The sequence below is a fragment of the Coloeus monedula genome, assembly GCF_965178545.1.
Source record: "Coloeus monedula genome assembly, chromosome: 2".
Lineage (NCBI taxonomy): Eukaryota > Metazoa > Chordata > Aves > Passeriformes > Corvidae > Coloeus > Coloeus monedula.
The window spans coordinates 39,402,133-39,410,471 of record NC_138782.1 but is presented as its reverse complement, the minus strand read 5'-3'; positions in this window follow the sequence as shown (position 1 = coordinate 39,410,471).

Genomic DNA, 8,339 nt, shown 5'->3' with positions numbered 1-8,339 from the left:
AATTTAATGCTGGTAGAAACTATAATCGAACAAGAGGATATAGAATATCAATAACAGTATGTGTTCACCTCCCTTGTATGAAGTCTAGTGGAAGTTTGTCCTGCCAATAGATTTACCCCTAAAAGGAAACAGTTCACAGAATCCAAAAAATAGCCATGCACAAGCCCAAGTCCAATTGCACATATCTCTGCCTGACAACGATGAACTTTTTATGAGATAGTTTAAATTACATCTTTGAGACATTTCCTAAAAAGGAAGAGATAGAATTGTCCACAGCAGATTAAAAGATGTGTTAAGAAACAATGAACAAACAATACAAAATTGGACTCCGTAGTATTTAAATTTATTTCCACTTAGTACAAATCTGAATATCAAAACAGTAAGTCAAGCTCACCATCAATTTATACTTTCCCAGACTTCCTAGACTTTTGTGTGGGCTATAACACAGTACACAATTTGCCTGACTTTCTAAAGAAATGCAATTTGGAAATCTCAGTATGGATTCATATATGTATGGGATCCTGAATTACTTTTGGAAACCTTGGCTTGTTTCAGTAAGAGTGCAAATAAGCAGCAGGCAGCAGAGAGAGACTCTTCTAGAATGCCTATACTCTCCCAAAGCAGAAAAGGGTATAGCATGAAAGGAGCCCTTTTTTAACATGAGAGAATCTATACAGGATTCTGTTCTTTGGAAACAAAATCAGGATTTTCTGTTCCCAAAGACATGAAAGCTCTTAAAAACGCTAAAGCATTAGCAATGTTGGTTTATTTGTGTGAGTGTGCATAGTTATGTCTTAAAATGCGTATAATGTTATAGATTGGGTTTTATTCTATACCAGAAAAAGCTGCAATATCCAGCGGGTCAGACACTAACTCATGATCTTTTCTCAGATCTGTCCACTGGTATGATGCATCTTCCAACATGCCAAGGGCTAAATGGTTATAATTTAATATAGTAAGGAAGCTTTCAGAAGGCACCTTGCAAATACAAGTTAACAGTGGAGAGGGGACATTTTTTTAATCCATATTCCAATTTTAGAACTCCAGAAGGAGCCCAAAAAATGGAAAAGTCTGTCATTTCACAGAAAGCAAGGCACAGTGGGCACACTTTCACATTTCACAAAGTGCATGGTTGAAGAGGCAAAGCCCACAATTCCAGCAGGGGAAAGCTTTAGGACTGTGCATAAAGTGGTGTTCTCTTGGGCTTCTGTCTATGGCAACATCCTGTTTGAGATCAGAGCAGACATTCCTTTTCCATTCCTATGCTCAGTTTTCACTAGAAGAAACTGAACATAGGTGGCAGAGGGGAGCTAGGAATGCTTTAGCTTTGTCGTGATGCTGTTCCACTGAGGGCTCTTAGCTTCCATGTGCACCATCTCCATTGCTCAATGCCAACATAATCTGAACAGATTTCTAAATTCAGTGGAAAAACCTACAGGGTTTTAAGTTGGTTAAAGGCACTGAGACTTCATTAGCAATGCCACAGCCTCCTAGAGATTATGGGCCAGCTATGTCAGACCCAATGCTTTGTTGCATGAAGTGCAAAGTAATCCCCTTTCTATATGACTGTCTCTCATCCTGATGAAATGATTTGGTGAAAAAGGTGCCACTCCACATGCAGACTACTTACAGTTTCTCTCTTTTCATTCAATAACTGTAGGAAAGGAAAATGTCTTCTGGTTACTCCCACGTCAGGGACCAATCCACAATATTGACAAGATAAATATTTTTCATGATGCAGCAGTAATTAAGGATGTCTGTTTCTCTCTCTGGCTTGCTTTAGGAATAGTGTCAGGTACTCTCTGGCTCCAGGATAGTTTAAGATTACAAATACCATTAGGGTAGAGTGTCCCATGCCTCACTTAGATCGACTTAACCAGAGAGCCATTTCATGGTGGTCTGATTACACCTGTTCACATGTAACTGATTCTGCACAAATTTGACCTCTGCTAAGGTGTCATGGTGCAGTTAATATCCCCTCTGTTGCTTGCCATGTGTTGTATTATTTCTTGAACTGTGATTATAGCCAGGTTATTCAAACTGCTCTCCAGATATAGGATAAGATAGTCCTTGTTCCACACCACAGTTCCAAAAAAACAATAATAGTAAAACAAGTTAATGCCTTGCTTTAATTAAAAAAGTTAAATGCCTTGCTTGTAATTCTTGAATATTAGATTTCCTGAAGCCATCATTATCTTATTTTGCCCTCTTTTCCAAGTTACGTAATCATATTGCCTTATGGTTGATTATTATTCAAACTGAGAGCAAAGCCTAGATTTTTTCCTTTAAGTGATACAGCTTTTCATGGGATTTTGGAGAAAATGTGAATTTAAGGTGTTTATCATTGAAATCTTATACAGTTTGTTGAACACATGTATTTATAATACCATGTTGTGTACAGTCTAGTAAAGCACTGCAGTTCCATGTAACAATACTCCTTAGATACCCCAGCTACTGCTCTTAGGCTAATCATTGCCCTCTAACTATTTTACCTATAATTTTTTCACCTAATTTGACAGAATTTCATGCGGTTAGAAGCACAGTGTCATCTTTCTTATTCTAGTGATGTCAGTCCCAGTGAAGACACTAATTTGCCCAAATTCATGGCACAGACCAAGTCTGTGCTAGAGCCAAGAGAGCTTAGAAGTTTAGGTTAATGCTGTAGTCAGAGAAATCCTCCTCTTTCCCTTTGTTCTTTTGTTAGCCTGGTTGTCTGCCCTGCAGTGCCAGGGGAAACTCCCTTCAACTGTGCCAGCGCAAGCACAACTATCAGTGCCGGAAAGCACATTACTTTCAGTGTGAGAAATAGTATTCCTCAGAGTGCACCTCTTTAGTGTACCTGGGACCTCCACAACTCTGCCACAGGATATAGGGCTCACTATAGAACCCCAGTTAAAATTTAGCTTGTTTGGGGCTTATATTCAAAAGTAATTTCATGCATCAAATGAAGCAAAAGCCCTTGCAACCCTGTGGATGCAGAAGGTCAACCTTTACAGTTGGTTTGTCAATTTGCTGTCTCCATCTGCATTTTTCTAGTGAGAGCAGTTTGGACAACATAACAAGTGATGTAAAACTTCTCCGAATTTAGAAAATATTTGATGATTAAACATAAATACGTGAACCATGAACTGCAGATATGTGCATCTGCCAGGAGAGGAAATAGAAGTATTATGATTAAGTATATTCCCACAATTTTTCCACCAGCTTAAATTTACTAGAAATTAAGGTGGAGAAAAAGTGAATATATCCCCAGAAATTCTTCTGTACTGCAGCACAGTGCTTCAGCAAAAAGGAATAGGTGGAAGCCCTGAGAGACAGAGCTAACATGCTACAGTATCACTCAGAAGTTAGAAGTATTGACTGGCACTGTTTCCTACAAAGAGAATAAATATTAGAAAACAAATAAGCCATCCAGTTGCTACATTATAAAATAGATGCTGGGAATATCTGGTTGGGACTCCAAGCATTTAAAATTATTTCTTTTGATTCTGATACTGCCTTTAGACAGGTTTGTAAGGAGCCTGGCATTAATGTTTTCAGTTAAGGTGTTTTTTTTCTTCCTGTTGTCTAAACTAAGTGGCAGTGTGCATGCATTTCATATTATTCTTAATGCACATTTTTCTTTTTAAGTGTGCAGCTGTAGGCAGCTAATGAGTGACCTAGAGCTTATCCTATGCTATAATATAGAATGCATTTTTAGTCCATGTGGATCACAACCTGTTGGGGATTTTAAGTTTAGGGGACAGCCTTGGTTGTAGTGCAGAGACCATGAGATGGTTAAATTCTGGATCTTGAGAGGAGAGGGAGAGGCAAAAGCAAGATCACAACCCTAGACTTCAGAAGAGCAGACTCCAACCGATATGCTCAGAAGAAACCTGGGGGATACAGTCTAGGAGAGAAGAAGGATCCAGGAGAGATGTTTTATTTTCAAGGGCCATCTCCTCCAAGCTCAAGGTGACTTTCCCCAGAGCGAATCTCAAAGGACTTGTCATGGTTCTTCTTGGGTCTAGATCCTCAGGATACGTGTTTGCCCCAATAGATGGCATTATTCTTCACATTGTTGCTAGTGATGGTCCCATTCCTGGGTGTCTCCTCCCACGAGTCCCTGCTGCTCAGTCTGACTCCAGCTGATACATATCCAACAGATAGCTCCTGAGGACCAAATGAAGGTGAGTAGTTTCCACCATGGCTGGCTGTGGCTCTGGTTTGGGTTTGAGCCTGACTTGATTTCATAAGGTGCAACTGAGCTAACAGTGTATATGGAGAAGCCTGGCAAAAAAAGCAAGGAAAGGCCCAGGTCCACTGGCCTTCCACAAGTGCATGAGACTATCTTAGAGTGTAATGTGACAATACCTGGGGAATATCTGGGGCCTGTGACCTCAAAGCACTTACACCTGAAAGGAGGTCACAAGGACTGGTGAAAAACCTACTTGGCTAAGTGCTGGCATATGGTATCTAACTTGGTGTGAATTTTACCTTTGCAATATGTGGATGCAACTTTATTCTTGAGTAGTATTATCATCCAGCACTTTGTCTGTTAAAACAGCAGCATTTCTTAGTAGTGCAGTTAAGTGCCCTGGAACAGCAATGGCAATTTGCTAAGTGAGCAAAGGGCTCAAGACTTTTCTTTGACTGATGGTTCCATCCTACACAGCAAACAGGGAATGGCCCAAGGCTCTTTCATTTGTACTGAACCAAAATCTAATTGTGTGTTAGATGGCTTTTGTGACTATTTATGACTCGCTAAAGATAAAATTAGACTTCATCTCCAGATCAAAAGGATTAACCACAAAATTTTGCCAGAGGTTGTCAGGGTTCTTAAGTTGGATCCCACCCCATCCACTGGCTCAGGAGGCCCATTTAATCTCAGCCCAGGGCCTTCAGTCCCTGCCCCACTTATGTCTGGTCTCCACCCCTGCCATGGCTCGTGGACCGGAGGTTCTAACAGAAGAAAATTCCTAAACTTGTAATTATCTTAAGAAGCAAAGGAAACAGTATGGGCTAGAAGTTACCCACCCACAAAACTGAAGTCCTAGTTTCACCGAGCACAAACTAGAAATATCTTAGGCAATGAGGAAGATAAATAGCTTGAACAATGTGTAGGGTCATACTACAAGGTACACATAAAAAAGAACATTCTCTCTGCTGTAAATATTCTGGGAAACTTATTTCTCTCTGGGAATACCCTGGTATAAATCTTAATCTGTGATTTTATTGGAGCAGTGTTAATTTATACTAGGAGACAATCAGTCCATTTATAACTGTTACAGGGAGAAAATAACTTACAATATTCAAAAGTAAACATAAAGTATTAGGTACTTCCTTGATTTTCTAGCACTTCTAAAATGCTAATTAGAGAGAAGCAGTTAGTGATGGATCCAGCCTTGCATCTGGAGTCAGGAAACCTCTTTAAAAACACATAAAATGAAAGTGTTATAGGAAACAGATGTATTGCCGTACTTTCTGTTCATAGGGAAAAGCAAATGGATGCAAGCAGACCAGCTGGGTCACTAATTTATTTAATTTACAACAACTGTTTCTTTCTCTCCTTGGAATGAAGTTCAGTGTGTCTCTTAGCTTCTTCTTGCATCATTTAAACTTTACTTGGTCTCACTATGCCAGATCCAGCACCTTCTCTGCTACGCTTGCATCTGGGTTATTTACATTAGACATCTCAAACAGCTGCTTCCGATTCTGGTCATGAATGACACCCTCAAAGAGGCAGCTGTCTTTGACCCAAACTGTCTCTTCTCTCACTAATTTTAGCAAGAAGGAAAAAAAAAATGAGTCAGTACCTCCCATCCTTTTCTGAAACTTGGCCTTAGTCTATTCCTGTTGTTGAGAATTTCCTACACAAATTAGGTAATATCTTTCAGCTCTAACCTTCTTAACTAGCTTTCTTTTTAACAATAATGTAGAAAGGAAAACTTCTTAACTAGCTTTCTTTTTAACAATAAATGTAGAAAGGAAAAAGGACTAAAAAGTAAAGTCATTCTTAACAAGGTTTTGACTTGTTTATGACTGCCTTTGGATTTATTTTTTTATAGATTTTCTGCCCTTTTCTGTCCTGTTCACGTAATGTAGTTATTTATACCCATTTGCCAGCAAATCCAGATGGTGCTGTCCTGTATACACTTCGTATGGGTAAACAGGTGAAAGGAAATAGATACCTTCGGTAAACTGAAGTTTCAAAAGTATGATTTCAAGTTCAGGGTTTCTGCTAGCCTCCTTATTGAGCTGCTTTCCAGCCTTCAGTTGAGATCTAGCTTCGGGGCTTGTTTTGCTTCTCAGTGTCTGGAGTTGGTCTTTCTTAGAAATGGACAGAGATCCATGTGGGGTTATGTACTCCCCAGCATTTGACCTGCTCTCTACCTCCCACTGACAGCCTCAGCACAATACTGAGCACCTCAGGCTGACTGGGGAACAGGGACAGGAGTTCAAAGGTTCTTGAATTGGATGATTATTGGACTTTCAGGTATATTTTTCTATTGTATTGTGTATAGCTCAGCTTGCAGGATTGTACAGATGTGAAACCTAGCAAATACTTATGTAGGAAGTAGACTCTGCTTTCTTCTTTTGGCACCTTTAGATTACACCTCTAGGCCTCCACTGAAAATCTGCAGTTAGAAGTGATGGGGAAGTGCTTTCTGACATACTAGAAGGCTTATGAAGCAGCTGTGGAACTTTCTGTGCAGTTGTACAGTTAGCAGACTTTTCCCATGGACACAGAAAATTGATGCAATATCCAAGGCAACTTGGAGATATAGCTCTCTCTCTCTCTATATATATATATAATATCCCATTGATGCAATAACCACAAGTCCAACTTGCAATAGGATTTTAGTTTTCAGGAAACTGCCATGCAACTCCTCCTTGGAAAGTCTCATTTCAGTGAAGAACTTTATCAAGGCTTCAGGAGGGCAGAACTTTTCACTTTTTTTCAAATTGAGATTTTGATCTGACAAGCTATATTTTGACAGATGAGATGCCAGATCAGATTACACAAAGCAGTATTTTACTGAAGACCATGTCAGAACAGAAGCTGAACACATTTCAACTTTGCATCTTCTAGGTACGTACATGTAAGACTGAGCAGATCTGAACAATTCAGGGATCCAGCTTCTGAGTGAAATAACAAGAAAGCTTTAAAGAAATATGAAATCTGCTTTGCCAGTACAAAAGTCCTGTTCTTGACGTGAGGAAAGGTTCTCCTCCACAACAATCATTTTTTTGCCTGGAGCAATGGCTATTTTAGTTCAGACCACCCACCCTCATCACAAGACTTAAGGATTTACAAATTTAGAAGAGCAATGACACAGAAAGGATAACACAGACAAAAAAATCCTGCAATAGCAAGACACTTTTCAGCAGTCTAAGCCAGGAAGTAAAGTATAAAACAGGACAAAGCAAAAATTACATGACTGCAACAGCTGCTAATAGAATCTGGTTTTGCTTTCTAGAGAATACTTTCTTGGAAAGCCCTACAAGATAATGACTTTCCATTCAGCAAATACTTTTCATGTTCTAATCATGGTATATGAAGCTGGTTTACACAGAAAATGTCTCATTCCCCATTTCACTCAAACTTCCCCTATGCTAATGAGTGGCAGATTTTTCCAGTGAAAGTTCTGGCCTAAATTCTCTTTAGATTCTAAATCCCCAGGTCCCATAAGAAATGTGGCCAGGCAGAGCTTTGAACCTGCTTTCTAAAACAGAAAAAGCACTACAGTCATCACCATTCTTCTTGGATTATGAATACACTGGAAATTTGATCCAGGCTTACACACAGAATATGAAGTTGAAGGCAATTAAACATTATCTTAAAAATAAACACAGTTCTTGGGCATTCTACATCTCATTTCCTCACTTTCAGGAATAATATGGGAGACTGTGCATTAATGAGACATGCAGCTACAATAATAGATGTGTTTAACAGGGGTAAAGATTGTGTTCCAAAAACATGCTGAAGGAACATTATTATTTGGCATTGATGCCCTAGAAATTTTAAGGATAAATATAATATGTACTAAATAATCCATGACTTACATGTTCTTGTAGGACGATACAGATAAATATGGTTATCTAATGAAGAACTGTCTACAAACTGTGGTGGGATTTTACCTAAAGACTTCAGTGAAAGCTGCTGGAACTCTGCCACTAACTTCACTGGGCCCAAAGTATAACTCTCCTATCTACCCTTACTTTAAACCAGTATATATAGCCCAGAGGGTCCTATCTGCTTGGAGTTTGCCCTTAAAACCTCTGGAACTAAACTGGAAAAATCAACTGAATTAAGTTAGAATTGATTTGCCCCTTAGTCTCATATTTCTGCAACTAGT